The 22,506-nt window shown below is 40.9% G+C and overlaps 1 long non-coding RNA gene across 1 annotated transcript; it reads left to right on the top strand.

Annotated features, from left to right (window-relative positions):
• Nucleotides 1–1,009: 1,009 nt before the first annotated feature.
• On the top strand, nucleotides 1,010–3,019 carry LOC109266627 (uncharacterized). Its single transcript, XR_002079787.2, has 2 exons — nucleotides 1,010–1,096; nucleotides 2,734–3,019. It is a non-coding gene; the product is annotated as an uncharacterized LOC109266627 (long non-coding RNA).
• The last annotated feature ends 19,487 nt before the right edge of the window (nucleotides 3,020–22,506 follow it).

Raw genomic sequence — 22,506 nt, 5'->3', positions numbered from 1 at the left:
GAACTATCATTTTCGGAGTGTCAATGTGTAGTGTATCCAGTTTCATACATTGAAAAAAATACCAATTTGAAAATTTGAGGACCACCTTCATAAGAACTGCTCGTGATCCCAGAGTTCCTACAATTTGGCTAAGAAGGCCAGACAGATACTGTAAACTGAGAGGTAACAATGCAGGGCAGCATAGGACAAAAGCCAAATAAATGATATAAGGGCTAATGGATGGGGCAGGAAACAGGATATTTTGATGCAGATGTAGTACTAGGTGCTTGAAAACATTGTATCATCTAATCCTCCTTACAATGGTTTTACTGATTAGAGAAACACAAGAGACATTAGAAATGCTTATGGAGACATGATTAGAAAAAAATAAATCCAATCAATCTAACTTTAAAGCTGAAATTATTAACATTTGAATTGATCAACAATTCAAAATGCACTGAATTCCATTGAATTGAACATTTTCCAGGTCTAACTTTTTCATAAGGCTTTGAAGATACCATAAAGGAATGTACTTGGAATTAGAAACACCTGAGCTTAAACCCTGATTCTGCCATTTCCCAGCCCTTTGGGGAAGTAGGTTTTCATATCTTTAAATAGAAAGGATGATTGATACTCATCACATATAGAGCCTATGGGCTTAACGAGACACCTTGGTGAATGAGACGTACAAAGTGCTTGGTAAAGAGAAGGTCCTGAGTAAATGAATACAAAGAGGAACCTGGCATGATTGTTATTCCCATTCCATCTGAGTCTGGAAACAATAGAAGAAAATGAATAGTTATCCCAGTCTGGTTCTTACATGTTCACAGGCTCAAGAAGGAGCTTGAAATAGTTTTCTAAATGAGGTTTGGGAATTCTTTGTGGATTTTAATTACCCATCCTATTGCTGGACCTCATTAGCGGACATAATTGAAAACTGACTCCGTGTAATAAGGACGACTGGAATCCCCAGCTCCAAGGCAGTTACTTTGGTGTTCCACATTCCCCATTCTCTCAGAACACACCCGCAGCCACCCCTCAAACACATCACCTTAGAAGTGGGGGAGAAAAAACCTGAAATTCTTCCAATGCTGTATTTCCTGTGATTTCAGCCCAGGTAGGAGCTTTTGTTTCATTTCATGTTTTTGTAACAGGTGGATAAACAGTGGAAATATAAAAGGCCTTGAGAAATTCTTGATATCGGCTTCCTTAGAACCTGTATTCTTAGCAGAGGACATTATTGCCAAGGAGGTAAAAATTGGTTCTTGGAGAATGAGACAACCAGATACTACAATGGTTTGTGTCCCTGCCCAGTACATAAATAGGTAAACAGTATATCTGTAGTATTAAAAGTTTCCAGGGGGGCACCTGGGTGACTCAGTCAGTTAAGCATCCGACTTCCACTTAGGTCATGATCTCACAGTTTGTGAGTTCAAGCCCCGCATCAGGCTCTGTGCTGACAGGTCAGAGCCTGGAGCCTGCTTCACATTCTGTGTCTCCCTCTCTCTCTGCCCCTCCCCCACTAGCGCTCAGTCTCTCAAAAATAAAACAAAAACATTAAAAAAACTTCTTAATTAAAAAAAAGTTTACAGGGAGGGGGAAATTAGGAAATAAAAAAAGTCTAAAAAGGCTCCTTAAGGGACATGATAATGAAAAAAACAAATGTTCAGAAACACTGCCTTTGAGAAAACATAAAAATTCTCTAGGCTCAGCTCTGATTCCAGGAAGAAGACAGGAGACAGGACTATGCTAGGTACTCTATTCAATGATGGCAATTTCCGTGGTTCCAGTTCATCATGATAGTAGTTAAAGAGGAGGGCTGTGGGATGCGTTGCTTGGTTTGAAGCCCTATTCAGTATATACAGCTGTGTGATCTTGAGCTAGCTAACTTTTCTGCACCTCATTTATTGGTTTCATTTGTAAAATGACTATTATAATACCTGACACTTAAGGTTGTTGTGAGGGATATAGGACCCAGGCTATATTTTAAAAAAGAGCCAGCAGATGAATGAATGAATGAATGAATGAATGAATGAATGAATGAATCAGCAGAAGCCACTTCTGCCTTTATGAAAGAATTCTGGTGCCCTTTAGTCCAGATTCTCTAGATGAACAAATCTAGGCAACATCCTCTTTGTTTAATTTTGAGAATTTTTTGAAAAATATAGAATATAGAAAAGAACAGACATAATATATATTTCCACAACATGAAAATATACGTTAGCATTTTGTCATATTTCCTTTTGTCTTTTTTATGCGTAAAAATTTTCAATTACATAAAGAATACATATATATATGTATATACACACACACACACACACACACACACACACACACACACACATATACACACATGTTCCCTCTGGCCCTACCATTGTGAATCAAACCTTTAAAAAGTGCCTACTACCTGCCAGGTATAATTTCTTTACAGGTTTTCTTTCTAAACAGGTAGCCTGAGAGTCTATCTGGCCAAGCATGATCTTCTACCTAGATAGGTAAATATCTTCATTCAGGTTAAGACCCCAATGACATTTTCTTCATTAATTGAAACTGTTTCTTGTGTATCTACTGTGTGGGTGATGTTTTTGAACTGGGAGAACTGTAGCATCAGGCCCAGAAGTCAGCTTTTCAAAATGAAAATCCGGGTAGCCATAAGACAGGGACCACGGGAACAAGCGCAAACTGAAAAACATTATGCACCTAAGGCACTGTCTGATGGCTGTTATTGTTTAAACCCCTTCTTTTACATAGCAGAACGAGAAAGAGGCCAGAATGGGACCCTATACATCAGCTGGACTTCATACAGAGGACCCAGATATTGACCAATCAGAACGAGGCCCTTCCAACCAATCAAGACAAGGTTTTTTTCTTTTTCTTTCCCTCATTGGCATATTGTGCGGGAATGGGAACCTAAGGGAAGTTTCTTTACATAGGTAGGACATCCCTGCTGTTCTAGGAGGCCAGCATAACTATTTTGTTATTGTTGTGTGTCCCTTCAGCTCAAGCTCTAACGCCAATAAAACCTTGCATGTGCCTTTGATTTTGGGGTCCAGCCTCATTTCTAACGTTGTTGTTGGTGACAGTTGGAGTGAGGGGGTAAAATCAAGTCTTCCAGTTTGAGGTGGCAGTCCAGATGTTTCTCACAAATGCTAATAAATAATCCACTTCCCATACTAATAACAAATCCAACGGTGGCATTTGCAGATGACTCAGACTTTGCCTTTACAGTGTAATCTCAGCAAAGGAAGATGTGAGCTGCTGGTTTAGGATCAGACCTGGGAACCACACTGGTTTGCACACTGGCCAGGAGACCTGGCAGTGGGGAATTCTGTGGTTAGCAATTGCCTGGGAGGCAAAGGAGTCAAAGTCGTGAGTCCTGAGTGAGGCAGCCCTTGGAAACGCTGGGTTTGCTTGGGTTCCTCAGGCACTAGGCTGTGACCCAAGGGACTGGAATCTTTTGTAAATAGCAGAGGGCCTGACTGCCCTGTCCTCAGGTGTGGTTATTTACTAATCCGAACGTGGAGCCAAGGAGACAATTTGTTTAGATAACAGAGGTTTGCAAGATAATGGCCACTGCCTGGAAAGGCGTGCTCTCTCCTGGGGGTAACTCTTAGATCTTGGAATTTGGCTAAAAGGAGGAAACAATATGTAGTGCTCTTGCAGAGGTCTGGAAAACAGAGCTGTGGAGTGCCCCACATGGTTTTAATTATGGCCTGAATGGTTTTTCTTTCTTTTTCTCTCTCTTTACTGTAAAAGCAAAAATAAATATTTTAAATGTTTTCGTATAATCCACTAAACTGTTAAGTATTGATATTAACAATACCACCTACCATGTATGAAGTGCTTCTCAAGGCCAGGCTCATGGTAAGGCTACTCTCACAATAGCACCGAGAATGAGAAGGAGGTATCTCCCTTCTACAAATGAAACCATTTCACTAATTTACAACATTCGGACTACGTTTTCTGAGGCTTTCCTGTGTGCTAGGTCCTGTGCCAGTGCCTCGGAGTCTACAATCTACCACAACTGACAAGGGGAAACGCTGTAACTCAAAGACATTTTTATTTTGCTTGCTGGAAATTGGTGGAGGAAAAGAGAGGAAAGAGCCAGTACATAGTACTGGCTTTTTAGCACATGTCAAAAGGCAGGGGAGGGGGGTAGGGGTGGGTGAAGGTCTCACTAAGTTTGTTTCTATTTCCAAATGAATTCCTGGGGTGGGGAGGGGTTGAGAAGGGGAATATATGAAGCTAAATGTATTTGTAGAACCTGCAGAGAAAAAACTCCCTGTTTAGAACTTCTTTCTTTTCCTGGGTAAGTTTCCTAGTGCTTGGTGCTAACTTCTCATAGAACAAGACCTGCAAAGCATTTACTCCTTTGTCTCCAACAGAGTGTAAACAAATTGTAGTCAGACTCTTATAGGTGGAGGATCTCTTATTTATCTTCCCCCTCCCCCACTGCCAGAACTTGGGGCATTTTAAAAAGCTCATTTAATTTGATGAATATGAACAGAAGAATGAATGCATGAGTGCATGGATTTCTCTTGTGCGATTCACCTGCACACATGAACATGGACTCACAGGTTCACGTAGAGGCCAAAATCACATACTTCATATATATTCCCAGAGAAACCACGTCACTGTTCTCATTACCATAGACCTCCCTTTGGTGGCGTAGCCGACTGGTATGGTGACCTCTTCCATCCCTCCTTTCTTCAGCCCCACTGTACCAGCTCAACCCATTCTACCACCCCCACCACCATTCCAGTCCCCTCTCTTGGCTGACCCAGGAGACACTAAGGTAACTGATAAGCTAATATAACAGTATGCCCAGAACAAGAGCTCGGCAGTTTCCAGAAGTCCTGACATTTTGACTGTTTATGGCCTTGGAAGGGATTTTGCCTATCATCCATTGCCTATTAAGAAAAACTCTTATTTGGGGAATTTTCACTTGGGTAGGAGAGAGGGTGGTTGGATCCAGATGTGAGGACAGCTGAGCTTCCTCACTGTTCAGGTGCATGCTCGGGAGGCGGGAGGGATCAGAGGAACTAACTTTACAGCATGTCTTTGATGTCCTAGACTTTCTGCTAGATGCCTAAATGGGATGGCTCTTCTAATCGCTGGGTTTTCCACGCAAGTGCTAGGATTCTTATTTTGCAAAGGAGAAAGCTGAGGCTGAGAATGAAAAGGGACTTGTCCAAGCTAATAGTTAAGAACTGACCACCTTAAGAACTACTCCAATTCATAATGCTAGGGCCCTTAGGTAAGTTTTCTTCCTACCTGATCTCTATTATATACACAAAATACTGTCTTGGTATTACTTGTCACCCAAAGATAGGCTAGATCTAGTTTTTGTCTTTATTTAAAATTTTTTTTTAAGTTTATTTATCTATCTATGTCTATGTCTATATCTATATCTATATCTATATCTATATCTATATCTATATCTATATCTATAGAGAGAGAAAGTGCAAGCAAGGGAGGGACAAAGAGAGAGGGAGAGAGAATCCCAAGCAGGCCCTGCACTGTCAGTGGAGAGCCCAGCCTGGGGCTTGAACTCAGGAATCTGATCATGACCTGAGCCAAAATCAAGAGCTGGACACCTAAGTAACTGAGCCAGCTAGGTGCCCCTCCTAGTCTTTGCGCTTAAAATACATAGATTATAATATGAGGGGGTAATACAAGTGTATACATAATTATGGAAAATAAATGACTTTTAGGAAAGACAAATGGGCCCTTATGAGAATAGATAGGGGATAAGACAGTTCTATGACAATATCTGTTTATTTTTATTTATTTTTTTTTAATTTTTTTTTTTTTTCAACGTTTTTTATTTATTTTTGGGACAGAGAGAGACAGAGCATGAACGGGGGAGGGGCAGAGAGAGAGGGAGACACAGAATCAGAAACAGGCTCCAGGCTCCGAGCCATCAGCCCAGAGCCTGACGCGGGGCTCGAACTCACAGACCGCGAGATCGTGACCTGGCTGAAGTCGGACGCTTAACAGACTGCGCCACCCAGGCGCCCCGACAATATCTGTTTAGATGTGGTTCTGATTTCTATTCACCAGTCATTAGAGTCATGTTTTCCATGGTGCCTGGCTGGCTCAGTCAGAAGAGCATGCAACTCCTGATCTCAGGGTCTTGAGTTTGAACCCCACGTGGCATGTAAAGATTACTTAAATACAACTTCAACAACAACAAAAAAGAGTCAAGCTTTCCTGGTTGCTCCCAAGCGTTAGGGGATTTATGACAACTGAGTCCTCTTGTGTTCTTTTGGGAGGCTCTGCTCTTAGTCACATAAGGGAGTTAAGGAAAAAGGCCTTCTCAAATGACTTCAGTTCAACATAATTTTTATGCCATAGTGAAGTCTTCTAGGCCCCTTCAACGTAAAGAAAGGCGATAATGTCTTAATACTTAATTTTACTTTATGAAAACTGTGCCAGGGACACACCTTACCTTAAATTAAGCAGGATGTTTTCACAGGGCACTTTTGGCTCCCTGGCATTTGGAGACCTGAAAAAGTTAACCACTAAGTTCATAGCTTCTTCTTCTCCTTCTGTTTATCATCTTCACCGTCATCATCTTGCTCACTCTTCTCTGAGCCTGAGGTCAGAAGAGAACTGAGTGTGAGAAACAGCATAAGGGCCAGCATTGGGTTTGCAGATGATTACTGGCACATTACTTGATTTTTACTTATTTTTTATTTAAAAAAATTTTTTTGAAGATTTTATTTTTTAAAGTAATCTCTACTCCCAACATGGGGCTCGAACTCATGACCCCAAGATCAGGAGTTGCATGCTCCACTGACTGAGACAGCCAGGTGCCCCTGTCTTCCAGAGATTCTGACCTAAATGTAACATCCCCAAACAGAGTGGCAGGACCATTTAAAATAAAATTCTGCAGCACCTGGGTGGCTCAGTTGGTTAAGCGACTGACTCTTGATCAGCTCGGGTCATGATCTCACTGTTGCATGATCGAGCCCTGTGTTGGGCTTTGCACTGAGTGTGGAGACTGCTTGGGATTCTCTCTCTCTGCCCCTTCCCTGCTCGTTCTCTGTCCTCTCTCTCTCTCTCTCAAAATAAATAAATAAACTTAAAAAAAGTTCTTAGAGGGATGTATCTAAGGTTTATAATCTAGATAGGTTTATAAAATAAATATAGGTGGTTGGATATAAGAATGAATGTCTGGGTTCTCATATCCAGGAGCCATGGTCCTGGCTTCCAAATCTCAGGCTCCAAAGTGGAATGATGAATTTTCTAAGAAGAAACACAGGTTTAGATTTAACTATTGGAAATGAGGGCAGAAATACATCAAAAGGGACCCCTGGAGTGAGAAGCATTAAAAATAAATTTTTTTCCGAAACTGTAAGAATCTTGGATTTTGACATGTTCTGCAACTGACACCCAATGAGCCCTTAGGGTAGGGAGATAGTACTTTTTCCCCTCAAATGTCCTAGACTAATTTGGGAAAAAGAAAAATGTTTAATTATTAAATTAACATTTTTTTATATTTAATAAACTCTAAAAGAATAATAACCATTATAATAAGTATGATCATTGATATTTTCATCATTTCTGAAGCCTTTTCATGGATATTTTATTTGAAAACAGTAACATCAGCTTAGTATATCATATCCACGGATGACTTCTAAATTGGCAAGTCTAGGGGTGCCCGGGTGGTTCAGCCGGTTAAGCATCTGACTTCAGCTCAGGTTCGTGGGTTTGAGCCCCGCATCAGGCTCTGTGCTGACAGGTTGGAGCATGGAGCCTGCTTTGGATTCTGCGTCTCCCTCTCTCTCTGCCCTGACCCCACTCACGCTTTGTCGCTCTCTCAAAAATAAATAAATGTTAAAAAAAAAATTAAAAAAAAAAACAAAACAAATTGGCAAGTCTAAAGAAATAGGCCAGTTTGGGATGAGCACTGGGTGTTGTATGGAAACCAATTTGACAATAAATTTCATATATTGAAAAAAAAAAAAAAAAAAGAAATAGGCCAGTGCTTGAAAACAGGTTTTGCAAATTAATCTTTCTCCCCCAATGACAGTGTTTAAACATGGATTTGTAACACAAGCTCTTTCTTGTAATAGTGCAAAGTGAAGAAAACAACAAAAATATTTTACAACAAAGTGAAAATTAAAAATGAAATAAAAATACACACTAGGACCACTGCTAGCCTCAAAGGAGCATTTGTGGAAATTTGAAGAAAGCCTGTTTCTTTAGGATGTACAGAGCAGGACCACAGAGCATACAGCTTGGCCAGGGAAGCACAGTTGGATTCCAGCCCCCCAAAAAACACCCTTTCCACTGGGTGCCCTTGGTTAAGGCACAACCTGCCCAACATGATGTGCCCACCCTTCAAAATAACATGAAAGTATACTGCCATTTGTGTACATACATACACACACACACACACACACTCTCACACGCACACACATATCCACACTTATACAGACTATCTCTGAAAAGATATGCAAAGAATTGGTAACATTGGGTGCCTCTGGGGAGGATAACTGGTGAGGAGGGTAGGAAGAAGACATGTTTCCTCAAATATCCTTTGGTGACTTCTGAACTGCATGATTATTGTATGTATGCATTACTTATTAAAAATATAAAAAATTTAAAGGAGTTTTTATTTTGAAGTAGGGGATAAAGCAAGTACACAAATGAATCTTGGAAACCATGGGACAGAGTAATGAGGCTGTGGCCATCAAGAGAAGAGTGGGCACTTCTATTTGGGAGGATCAAGAAAGGGGAGTGACATTGGTCATCTGTTTTGGGGCCTGGATAAGATTTCAGTTAACAGACAGGAGGGAAACTGAAGGAGGTATTTTAAGGGGAGAGAGAATGGTAAGGGTAAAAACCGAGGGAGCAAGGAGACTCATCCCCAGAACTCAGTAGGCCAGTTTGTAGTGTAGTGGGTCTGTGTAGGGAGGGGGGGTGGATAAAACTGGCAGGAGTCTGGAATCATATGTGGAAGACTTTGGTTTCTAGGCTGAGACATATAAAACTTGCATAATAAATGAATTAAAGATTTGTAGTTAGAGATGACATCAGATCTCTTCCTAACAGGTATATATATATATATAAATTTTTCTTGGAAAAGGGAATTTTTTTAAGTGTTTATTGATTAGCAAATGCTGGCAACATTGTATCAGTTATCTGAAGTTGTATTCTTTTTTTTAAATGTTTATTTTTGAGAGAGAGAGAGAGAGAGAGAGCAAGCATGAACGGGGGAGGGACAGAGAGAGAGAGAGGGAGACACAGAATCCAAAGCAGGCTCCAGGCTCTGAGCTGTCAGCACAGAGCCTGACATGGGGCTTGAACCCAAGAGAAGTGAGATCATGACCTGAGCCAAAGTCGGACACTGAACTGACTGAGTCACCCAGGCGCCCCTGAGGTTGTATTCTTTAAAAAAACTTTTCCCCCAATTTTTCTACACTAAGTATTTACTAAAGTATTATTAAATTTTAAGTGTACTAGAACCTAAAAAAGTTTTAATCCCATCTATGCTAAGTAAGAAAACTGCAGTATAACAATAAATGAGATCAAGAAAGGGGAGGAAAAAAACCCACCCAATAATGACCCCAAAAAACCAAAATCAGAAAACATGACTTTCTAGATTACAGGTCAGGTTTTGAGTGAGTATGAGGCAAATAAAAATAGAATTCCAATTCTGAGATTATGACTTTCTGTATTGCAGGAGTGTCTCTCTCTTTTTAAACCTTTAAACATATTAATTTAAAATTTTGTGTGCATACATGCTTTTTGTAGGTTAAGTCCAGAAAATGAACTGCAGATATCATATCCAAATTCTGGAGGAATGGAAAATGTATTTAAATTAAAATAAGAAGCTTAAATTGGATAGATGTGAATGAAATGCTTCATCGAAGGTATCCATAGAAACCACTTAAAATAAAGAGAAATGTTAATTCTCTTTGTAAATTGAGCTCCCAGAATCAAAATGAGAGTGAGACATTTAGTATAGGTATGAATACACTTTGGCCTTATCTACGTGAAACACACTAATTGACAATTATATTTTTTGGCCATGGTCTCAACTGATAATGACAACTTATGGCTATAAAACTGATGGGATTCAGCTAGTAAAATAGCTAAGATACATTGGCCTAACTTGTTGATTTAGTCAGCCATGTGATCCGAGAACCATGGCTTTAAGTGTCCCAACCTTTCAGCAGTTTTTCAACAGACAAGAAATTAAACTTTACCACTTTATAGTGATTATATAAGCCATGTGGGGACACCATTAAAAGTAATTTGTAAAAGAACAAATTTTCCTATGCAAACTTCCCAAGCCAAGTCTCCTTTTTTCACATTCCCATTTTAGGTGTGTGTACTAGCAGACATGTTTGACATTGCTGCAGTCGCAATGTTTGGAATTCAAAATTATTTCCCTGTTATACACACACACACACACGCATATATATACGTATATTGTATATATATACGTATATATATATACACACACACACACACATATAACATTTTCTGGTTACTAGATTCTTAATCCCTTTTATTATTTTCTATTTATTTATCTATTCAATTTTAGAGAGATCGAGCGAATACAAGAGGGGACACGGACAAAGGGAGAGAGAAAGAGAATACTAAGCAGGCACCACACTCAGCACAGAGCCTGACTTGGGACTTGATCCCATGACCCTGGTATCATGACCTGAGCCGAAATCAAGACTCGAACACTCAACTGACTGAGCCACTCAGGTGCCCTCTTCTTAATTTCTTAATTTTCCCTTGTCACAATCAGAAATGATGTCCCTGAGTTGATCATTTGAGAAGTGCTAACTGTTCATTATTACTAAATATAATAATTCATTATTGCTAACTGCATGGCTCTTTCTTATTCCTCCCCATTATGGGTAATTCTATAATGAACTACTTTTGACTTCACTCATTTCATATTCCAGCTGATGTACACTAGGCCTGCTGTTTTTAATGGCCTCAGACATTCCCAACCATTTTTGCTACAGGACATCTTTCTACTCTTAAGAATTACTGAGCTTCTAAAGAGCTTTTGTTTATGTGAATTCTATCTACCAGTGTTTACTGCATGAGAAGTTAAATTGGTACATTTAAAAATACTTGTCTTAAAATAACAATGACGCATTCATTATATGTTAACGTAAATAACTTCATTTTTATGAAAAATGACTGTTTTCCCAAATAAATTCAGTGAGAAGAATGGCATTGTTTAGCATTCTGCAAATCTTTTTAATATTTGTGTCAATGGAAGACAGCTGGATTCTCATGTCTACTTCTGCATTCCATCTGTTGTAGTATCTCACTTCACGTAGCCTCTGGGAAACTTAGTGAAAAAGGCATGAACATCTTAGTATTATCATGAAAATAGTTTTGGGGCACCTGGGTGGCTTAGTTGGTTAAGTGTCCAACTTCATGATCTCATGGTTCGTGAGTTCGAGCCCCATGTCAAACTCTGTGCTGACAGCCCGGAGCCTGCTTTGGGTTCTATGTCTCATTCTCTCTCTCTGTCCTTCCCCTGCTCGCACTCTGTCTCTCTCTCAAAAATAAATAATAAAAACACTAAAAACAAAGTTTGAAAATAGTTTTGACCTGAAAGGATGTTGGTTATCTCCAGGGACTTCGACCACACTTTGAAAACCTACTGGTGCATACCCTAGCAAATACACAAAATTCTTACATGGCTATGGGGTGATATACTTTGTAGTCCTCGAAGACACTTCCCAAAGAAAAGTCTTCATTTATTTTGCTGTTTAAAGAAATTGATAACAGTGATTGTTTATTGTCAAGATCTCTTTCTATTTTCCTTTCTCTGCAGGTCGGTGCGTACTCACTGAATGCTAGTGAATTAAGTTTCAAATTTAATAGGCATTAATCTTAACTTTTCTAATTAGAATTGAAGTGTTTCAGAGCTGGAAATACTCAGAGAGAAACACAGTATCTATCATCTGCTCACATACAGATGAGGACTTCTGGTTGTATGTAAAACAATTTTAGGTGAGATAACTTGAGGTAGTACCATAGCCAAGATGTTAAGTAACATTGAGTAAGGTAGTGAGAAAGGTGTGTCCAGTTGGAGTCTCTTCCCACCTGGTTACATTGAGGAGAAAGTCTCAGAGTGTATTTGTTAATATGTCTTCAATATACTTTAACTAACTGCAGTGTCTTTAACTAACTTGCATATTTTCCAATTTAACATAAGGTTAGCCTAAGTCTTAGAGCTAGCCTACGGCTGGCAAGAGTGTCTAGCTAGAATTTAACGTTATTATTTTTAATCATCTCATTTTTATTATTACCATCTATTTAGAGCAAGTCATGTTGGTTTTTAACTTATTTAAAAATATTTAGTTTTTAAAAGTACATTGATTTAAGGAAGAATAGTTATTAAATAATAATATGAGTGGTATGAGTAATAAAGTGAATGACTGAGGTTTGGAAAAAAACTGATTTAATTCTATCTTCAATTTGCTGGTAGTGAAATCAAGGCATAGAGAAAATGGACTTGATGGAAGTGGCCACAGAGACGCTGGCCTCTTTACTGTCCGTCAAGAGCTCTTTCTACTACAGCCTAAGGAGTGCTAACGTCTAACATTTAACATTTCAGCATTAGGGCCTGCCCCAGAGGCCAGACAAATCCAGGTTAAAACCCCTGCACCATTCCAGGCTGGCAGTGTAATCTTGGACAGAAAGCTTAGCTTCTAACTCCTATGTTTCTTTACTTAGGAAGTCAACATAATTCCTATTTCACCTTAATAGTTTGCCAATATTAAATGAGATAATATTTTCAATGATTTAAAATGGCTCCTGGCAACTTAGTCGACAAAGCTATTTTTATTAGCCGAAGTTACTTTCAGTGAACTGCAGAGCATTTGGAGCAAAAGAATCTTCTTAGCCAGGGCTTGGCTCCAGTGTGTGTGAACTGCATCTGCCACTTGGATCCTTAATTAATTAAAGACTGGAAATCATTGCATTTCTCCGGAGGAGATGAACACGTCAATGGTTGCAGGGAATGAAAGGTAAAAAGGGTTAACTGGAAAACTTGTGCAACCAAGGGTTAAAATAGCCTTGAAGCAAAAGCAGAAGAGTTCTGGCCTCTGGCTTATGATGCAAAGCCAAGTGTGTTTGCCTTTGTGAGACCAGGAATGCTTCTGGTGAGCCTTGTTTGTTGTGGAAACTGACATGATCAAAGTGGAAAGAATTAAAACGATCCATCAGAATAATAGCCAAGGCTGTATATGGACTCCCCAGACAGAGACTTGAACCTGAAAGTTCCCACTGAGGACAGACAAGCCGGCTGACAGCAAGCAGCTGGAAAGGATGGGAAAGTGTCTCTCTAGGCAGACGTGTGCAGCTGGGCAATAAAAACCCTGCGTCTGAAACTAGATGAGAGTTCATTCAGATTTGGGGAGACGAAATGGTGAGATGGAGTGTGGACCTCGTGTTCTTTAGGAACCTTGGCAACACCTAGGCTGTGGTTTTCAGGTGTCAGCTTGTTGAGTGGAGTTACTAAGTGAAGCAGGCACTTTGTATTAAAGCATTTGGGGTAAGAAAACTGCTAATTGTGATGGAGATTCTGTGCCAATGGCACAGCTCTAAGTGTTGGAGGCATTATGTCATGCTTTTCCCCAGAGCAGTCTCCAAATGTTGAAAAATTCTCATTATGATTAAGTAGAATTAAGAGTCCCTAAGTGGCTGGCATGATTTTGTATTGTTTGCTCACTTAGTCCTTTATCCCAGGATGAGGATTAGTTAAACTCTTTGATATTCTATCAAGTATGAAATGACCTTGGAACCCCAACTGTTGCTAAGTTAGGATGCCTACTGGAGGCATCCAAGGAATTACAAGACAGAAGAGTGGGATAAGATCTTAAAGAAGCCCGGTGCTACTTACATATTTTAGAGGTGGGGAAACTGAGGCCTGGAGAGGAGAAACAACTTGCTCAATATTACACAGAGTCTTCTGCTTTTCAGGCCAAGGTTTGTCTGTTGCTATGTTAAGGAACCCCCAGAAAATGGACTATTGGCTTAGAATAACACCCACAAGAGGTAGTGTCACATTGTGGGCATATGTAACTTGAGATACTGAAAGGTTATCACGCTGTTTTTATTTTCAAAAATAATAATGATCTTGCTTTTTGTCTGGGTTTTTCTTTGTATACATTGGTATAGCATTTTAATCTTTCTCCCTCCCAGGGCACATTTTACCAGGATTCTCCTGGACAGAGGCACGTAGATGCAGAGTGAGGCTTTTACAAAGATCACTAACATGCCCAATACTGGGCCCAATGAGATAATTTAATAATCATAATACCTTACACTGAGCGCTTTACAAATCACTTTTTAATCTCTTCTTTCATTAATCCATACACAATCCTAAGAGGGAGGCAGAGCAGTTATTACCACCATCCATCTTATGGATGCACTAAGCAGGAGCCTGGGCGCTTCCCTGGGGTCATAGGCCCCAGAATAGGTGAACAGAGTCCAGCTGGGGGCTCCAGCCTCCCAGGACTGTCAGGTTGGGCACCTCTCCCAGTAAGCAGTGGCCTGGATGCCTGGATTCCCTAGGGTGCACGCTCTGAGCTCTTGACTTGATGGGAGTTTCAGGAAATTCTTTTTTGCAGAATTCACTTTTTTTTTTTTTTTTTTCTCCCAGAGGGAGGGACTAGAAGTGAAGAGAGGTGCTCAGAAGGAGCTAGAGCAGGTTGGTGGTGGAAAGGGCGGGGGGGGGGGGGTTGAGGGGGTGGGTGAGTGGAGAAGGCAGCCTGGAAGTCTTGGCATTTAAAAAAATAAGAACCGGGAAAAGGTTTGAGTCTGTAGACTTCAGATGTGAAATCCCAGGAAGAGGCTCCTCCTTGTCCTTTCTGTGGGCTCCCAGCATTTGCTAACTTGAGGAAAAGGTTTGACGTTTGCATTTCTTGTTATCTGCCCTCCTCCAGGAGGGTACCCGAGGAGTTAGGGTTCACAGACTTCTAGGCACTGGGCCCCATTCGGCAGGGAGGTGGGGGAGAGCCCACAGGCCTCCTGTGGAGCAGCCTGGGGATGGGAGGAGAGAGTCGGCCTGGAATCAAAGCAGTAAGAGAAACCCTGGGGGGGGGGGGGGGCGGGCGGGAGCGGCTATTGGGCTGCCTCTAAGCTCTCAGCCAAGGCTTTGCCCAAGCTAATTTCCTGCCAGGCCCTAACACAGGTACCACCCCTTTCCCACCCTTCTTCCAGATCCACTCCATCTCTAACATCGCTAAGGGAGGGAACCCAGAAAAAGAAAGCTGGGCCTTCTAGGTTTCTGTTTGCTTTGAAACCACTTATGGGACAAGAATTAGGGCCCACAAATGTGGCCCCTCAGGAATGGCCCCCACCCCCACCTCCCAACTCTAGTTGAGTTACCAAATGAGGCCAATTCATTCTCTGGAATGTTGCAGCCCAGGCAATGATGATTGATACTGACAGGGAAGCTTTCATGTAGCAATATCCCCGGCCACCGGCTGTGAGGCAAAGAGAAAGAACTCTCTGGAATTCACAACATTCCCCCTCCAATTAATCCCCAGCCACCCCGCTGTGTGTGAATGGGTTGTGCTGGGGATTCGTAGCTCTGATGCGGGGGATTTGCTGATTCCTTTGAGCCCCCTGAGGAGAGGTGATATGGAGAGCAAATAATCAGCATGCAGCACGGAGGCGAGGTAATGAATTGGCTCGGCTGGGCCTGGCTTCACTATTTGTACACTTTTAGGCACCTCGGAAACTGGGTTTGCAGACAAAAACCTGTGCTGAGGGGCCCTCAACCCCCGACCTTTTGTGGGCCGGGACCCCTGCGGACTCTCCTGCTAGTTTAAGATTGGAGCCCTGTCTCAGAAAGGAGGAGACAGAGGTAGAGTGCCCAGTGCCCGGATTCTGACTCTCCCCACCCCCACCCCACAGGCGCCGTCAGACACTCACCCCAGTCAGGACCAGCTTCGCTCTGTTTGCCTTCGACTGAGTTGCAGTTTTCAGTCTAAGTCCACTGCCTTTCAGAATGCGGTTTACTTTTCACTCAGGGCTCCAGGTGCATTTCTGCGAAGCCTTCGCCGCTGGCAAGATTAAGCTGTGGCTTTTTCGTGTTTGCAGAGCATTGTGACAGGCCCACGGTATTTTGTTTTGCTGGATGAGGGGTCTGTCTCGGTCTGCTTCGGTGCCTCCCATGGTACTCAAAAATAATAATAGTACCTGACTAAAATAGTAACTAACGTTTGTTGAGCACTTACTATGCAGGCACTAAGAGTTTACATGCATTATCACATTAAATCCTCACAGGGATCTCTGAAGTTCGTGCCATTCTCTGCTTTATTTTATAGAGAGGACAAAGAGGCTTAGAAATTCCTAACCAGCACGGGGTCACAGACTGGAAATGGTAACTGGTAAGTAGGAGGAGTCAGATTCCCATAAGGGTCTGTCCCTCCGTACAACCTCCGGTTCCCACCAACCCCTTGCTTCTGTTTAGGCTCTCTAGGCTCTCTGTTGCTTCTCGCCTGGAGAGCCTGCCACATTATCTTCCAGCTTCCAACCGGCAGAGCTTCAACCCCCCATCCACACTGCAGCCAGGAGGAGGGCTCTAGGAGAGACACCCCAATGGGTCACTCCCCTCTTAGACTCTTCAGAGTTTCCCCAAACCACCTAGAAGAAAGTTCAAATGCCTCAGCCTAGCACACAAGCCCCTTTATGATTGGGCACCTGGAAAGAATTAAATAAAGATTGAGGAGATAATCCTAATAACCCCTTGAAGGAGTCTGCTGGGTGGGGCTGTGAAGGGAATATGGGCCCCTTTTTCTGAGGCTCCAGAGTCTCCTTCTGGGCCTGGCTCCCCAGGGCAGTTTCCACTCTGACCCTGCCCTCATCTTGTCATTCTTGACAGTTGCTACTATTTACTTGCCTTCCTGTGTCCCTCCTCCTCCATTCAGGATCGAAGGTGTTGGATGCAGATTTTACTTTTGGTTCCATGATATCTGAAGAGAATTCACACTGAACACTTTTATTTTTAAGGATTTTTGTTGTCAGGAACCACAGGGCACTAGACAAAAACTATGACAGTGTCCCTAACTATTTGATGCTCATTGTCAACCACTCTGAGGTTTCATATTTTACGGGCCAAGAAATTGCATTTTTGTACACTGAATTTGGGTTTTCCTCGATTGACTGACAAATGAGCCGCTCAGGCTCTCCCACGGGTCCTGCCTGCCAGTCCCTGTGCGGTGTTAGCCACAGCATCTTTGTTTTCACAGCAGTGCTACTATAATTATTTAAGCATTTCATTATAAGCTGTCCTTATTTTATACAAACATGTGTAAAACTGAAATAGTCAATAGTCTATCAACCGTACTTATTGAGATGCTGTTATAAGTGGCAGAATGTGGCAAACAGAACAGCTAAGATCCCTGCATTATGTAATTTACGTAAGGAGGGCTGAGAAAGATCATGTACAAATAAATAAATATGCAAGATCATGGTTAGCAGCATAAGGAAATAAAACAGGGTAATGTGATAGAGAAGTGGTGATGCTGCTTTAGATTAGTGACAGGACAGGCTTTCTTTTTTTTTTTTAATGTTTATTTATTTATTGAGAGAGAGACAGAGAGAAGAGGGGCAGAGAGAGGGAGAGAGAATCCCAAGATCCCAAGCAGGCTCCACACTGTTAACCCAGAGCCTGACCATCAGTTGCAGAGCTTGACCTGGGGCTCAGTCCCACTAACCGTGAGATTGTGACCTCAGCCAAGAGTCAGATGCTCAACTGACTGAACCACCAAGGTGCCCCTAGAGGATGGGCTTTCAGAGCAGGTGATATGTGAATGGTAACCTGAATGGTAAGAAGGAACCATCCATGCAAATAATAGGAAGTAAGGCATTCCAGGCAAGTGCCAAGGACCCGAGATGGGAAGAAGCTTCTCTTTGAAGGCACAATAAAGAGGCTGGAAGCGATGGAGTATGTTGAATGAGCAGAAAGTGGGATGGGAGATTAGGCAGGAGATGTGAGCCAGCAGATCTTTAAGATCTTGTAGGCCAGTGGCTTTCAAACGTATTTCCCAGAGAAAATACATTTGACATTGCATTCCACTACATACACACACACACACACACACACACACACACACACATCTGAAAGAGAAGTTTCATGAGATAATATTTATTCTTACTACATACAATAAACTCTGATATTTTCTATTTTATTTTATTTTAAAATGCTGATCCTTCCCCAGAACATTGGTTTCACACCTTACTAAATGGCTTGGTTTGGACTGCTCTGTTCTAGACCATAGCAAGGAGTTTGGATTTTATTCTTGGTATAATTGGAAACCTCTGGGAAGTTGTAAGCGGAGAGTAATATGGTCTGATTTATGTTTTTAGCTTTGCTGTCTAGAGAGCAAATTATGTGAAGGTGGGTGAGAACAACAGCAGGGAGATGAGTTAGGAAGCTATTGCATTGCATCTAGTGGAGAAATAATGGTGGCTTAGACTAGAGTGGTGGCAGAGGAGACTGAGAGAAGTGGATGAATATTATAACATTTGGAGGTAAAGCCAACATTGGATGTGTGTGAAATGTGAAGAACAGAGAGGAGGCAAGGATAACTCCAAGAGCTGTTTGTTTTTAGCAATATGTGGTGTAGTCATTTCCTGAGATGAAAAATTGCAGAGTGATCAAATTTTGGGGAATGAGAACATTGCTTTGGATATTTCAAGTTTAGGATTCATACTATACATCTTATTGGAGATGTTAGGTAGGGATTTAGAAATACCAGTAAAGGTGCTTTGGTGAAATATCAGGGTTAGCAATGAAGCTCTAAGAGTCAAGGGCATATGGATATGATTTAAAGCCATAGGTCTACAGGAATTTATCTAGAGAGAATGTGTGGCTAGAAAGGAGCAGTAAATCATTAGATTTAGTAAATCTAAGTCATTAGATATACTGAAAGTCTCAGGTAGTCATCCATTGGACATAAGGAGGGCAACTGTTAAATTACAGAGGAAAAACCAAATCTAAGAATATATGTGAAATGTTAGCAGTATATCATCTAAAGTGTCCTTAGGAATTGTCTAATACATTTAATTTTCTGTGGATTGACCTCCTCTCACATTGTTTGCATGACTTCTTGTTGAACTTTTACTCATACAACTTTAGTGTGCTTTTCTAGAAGTTCTTTACAAAAGTGGAAGACTATCTGTATACAAGATCTTATTCTTTGTTTAAAACATTGCTCTTATTCTCTCACATCTATGTAGATATTCTAGCTGAAGAAGTTTATATTCTCATTCAACCTAACTTTCTTTCTGGGGCTGGAACACATCTATTTTCACCTTTCTTGCTAAGGAGACGCCATTCTTTGTCTACTATTTCCCATCTCTTTCTGTCACATAGGGTGTCAGGATGACTTAATTGTGTAAGCCATCCCAAGAAAAAAAAAGATTCTTCCCTCCTTTCCTTTCCTTTCCTTTCCAGTCCTTTTCCTTCCTTTCCCTTCCTTTCCTTTCCTTTCCTTTCCTTTCCTTTCCTTTCCTTTCCTTTCCTTTCCTTTCCTTTCCTTTCCTTTCCTTCCCTTCCCTTCCCTTCCCTTCCCTTCCCTTCCTTTCCTTTCTCCTCTCCCTTTCCTTCCTTTCCTTTATCCTCTCCCTTTCCTTCCTTCCTTCCTTCCCTCTTTCCTTCCTTCCTTCCTTCCTTCCTTCCTTCCTTCCTTCCTTCCTTCTTTCCCTCTTCTTTTTTTTTTCCTTTCTCTTTTTCTCAAGGGCAGTGGTTTTCAAGCTTCAAATGAAATCTTAAGTTAAAGCTCCAGAGAGAAAATGAGCAATGGAATAATGGTACCTTCTTCTTTCCTTTGTGGAGACCTTATCAGCAACTTTATGAAATCTAGGTTTCCTCAAATCATTACTGAAGTGGATTCATTTCCTCTTTGAGGAGTCTTCAGGTAAGAGGAATCTCTAATGTCTATGAGCCAGTTGTTTACCCAGAGAAGGTAAGTAAAGATGGTTTCCTGTGACAGCATCACTGATAGTATTTCACCCTCGAGGAATAGTGGAGACCCAGAGAGCTTATACAGATTGCATCTTAAAAAGAGAATCATATTTTGTGAGTTGGTCAGAAAATACGGTATGCCCAATGATTTAAATAATTTAATACAAATACGTCGGTGTGATTTCTTTTTTCCAAAAGGCAATACAGTATAGTTTAAATAATGCTCCCTCTGGAATCAGAAGCCTTGAGTTCAGTCTCTGCTTTATCTCTTATCAGCTGTAAGCCTGGCATCAGAGCAAATAATGTAACGTCTCTGAGCTTCAGGTTCTTCGTCTATCGGTTGGGCAAAGAATCTTCCTCATTTGTTGCAAAGATTAACCAAGAAAAGAACACACAGAGCACCTAGTACCAGCAGTACTTGTCATACAGTAGGCTCTTAACATAAGACAAATAGTTATTATGATTATATTGTTGCATTGCCTACTTTGGTGACAAACATGAAGACCTGGATCAGATATGACCTCCAACCCTGTAAATGCTGATGAGACATCTGGCTGATATTGAGATGGAGCATGACATGTGTCTAAGGGCTAAGTGAAATGGATTTTGTAATATATGGTCATACCTTGGATGACTTCTCAGAAACTCAAGTCTGTTATATACCTAAGGAAATGAAAAAGCCAAAAACTTCTGGCACCTGGCCTAACGGCCTGGGTTCTTTTGAGTCAATATGGTTTGTCCTCTTTGTTCTTATTTAATAGGAGTTAGGTCCTGACCACAGCTCATTTCTACATGACTTCATCACTGGGATGCCTCCCTAAGTTTTCAGAATAGCAGACCACAGAGGATAAACATAACTAAGACATAATTTCTATGGAAATGGAGGCCTGCAAAATGAAAACTGAGATTCATTTATTCGTTCTTTCATTCACTCCATAAATATCTACTGAACTTTGTGTACTGAGGACACATATGTATAGAGACTGTATCGTGATAGTGACAAGACAAACAAAACCTTGCCCTCATGTGAGGTCAGGCAATAAATAAATACATAAACAAAAAAAGATAATTACAGGTTGTGGTAAGCGTGGTGGGGAAAGTAAGCATGGTGCTGTGACAGAGACTCTAATAGTTAGGAAGGGCTTCCCATAGGAGACGGGGTTCAAGATGAGACCAAAAAACCAGCCACATGAATACTCAAAAGAGAAGCTCTCTCCGGACAGAGGCAGCACCAAGGGTGCTGAGGTGCGAAAGAACTGGAAAGTTTAAGAGCTTCTAGAAAGCCAGCATGACTGGAGTATAATGAAGGAAAGAAGGGGAAACTTGAAAATTTGCTGCATCTATGGGAAGTCACTGGGGGCTTTGAAATAAGGGGAGTGACATAAGCTGGTTTTTATTTTCAAAAAAATCAATGTAAAAAAGAGCTGATGGGAGAAGGCTAAGAGTTGGCACAGTAGGAGAGCTAGGAGGTGACATAGATGAAAATGGATAGTGGCTTAGGGCAGAGAGGACTAGAGAGTCTCAGGATATAGTTTGGAGACAGAGCAATAGCATTTGCTGATAGTGAGAGAAAGGAAAAAATCATAATTTCTGGCTTAACAACTGGTGGTCTGTCATTTTCAGAGAAAGGGAAGACTGTGATATGATCAGTTTAGGAGTTGAGTGAAGAGGGACTCATATGTTTTCATTTCAGAAACGTTTAGTTTGAGATGCTGGTGAAACCAGCAGGCAGATATGCCAGAAAGTCATTGGATGTGGAAGAAACTCTAGAGCTCAGATGAACTGCTAAGCTGGAGACAGAAGTTTAAGGATCTTTAGAAACTGTTTATATTTGAATCCAAGGGGATGGGTAAAACCATCTAGGGAGAGGAAGAATGAAAAAGGGCCCAGAATCTGCCCCTGGGGACTCCAAAATTAAGATGATTATAGAGGAAAAGGAATTAGTAGTAGAAACTAAAAAGCCATGGCCTTGAGGTAGGAGGAAAATCTTAAGTGATGTCTCTAGGGGGAAAAAATAAAAAAGCTTGGAGAGGTAAGTGTGGTAAGAGTGAAGAAGTGGTCAACTGTGTCAAAATCCATTTGTAAACCCAAACTTCTCTATATGACACTCAACAGCACCCACTGGGGCAAGGTTGATCCTGGCTAAATCTCCCAAAAGTATCAGAAGGGCAATTTATTTAACCTTTTTTTTTGAAGTCAATATAAGAACTTTATTATTTTTTAATTTCAGCTTTATTGAGGTATAATTGAATTACTTAAACTTTCTGAGTGTTTCTTCATTTATAAAATAGGGGAAATACATGCATCTCATAGGCATTTGTAAATAGTGAATAAGATAATTTATATAAACTATTCATAGAACATTAGGTATACAGTGTTCAATAGATGGCAGTTGTTATTATTAAATAGCATTATGTGTAGAAACCAGAAGACCCACATTCTAGTGATTTTAACGTAGACTCTGCATTTAACAGTGGTTTTATTGGGCAATAGTAGTAATTTGAATTTCAGTTTCCTTACTAGTCAATTGGGGACAATAGTTCCTGTCCTGC

The sequence above is a fragment of the Panthera pardus genome, unplaced genomic scaffold, assembly GCF_024362965.1.
Source record: "Panthera pardus isolate Hobbes unplaced genomic scaffold, ASM2436296v1 HiC_scaffold_11, whole genome shotgun sequence".
Taxonomy (NCBI): Eukaryota; Metazoa; Chordata; class Mammalia; order Carnivora; family Felidae; genus Panthera; species Panthera pardus.
The sequence above is the reverse complement of the archived record's forward strand: the minus strand, read 5'-3'. Positions and strand labels throughout refer to the sequence as shown.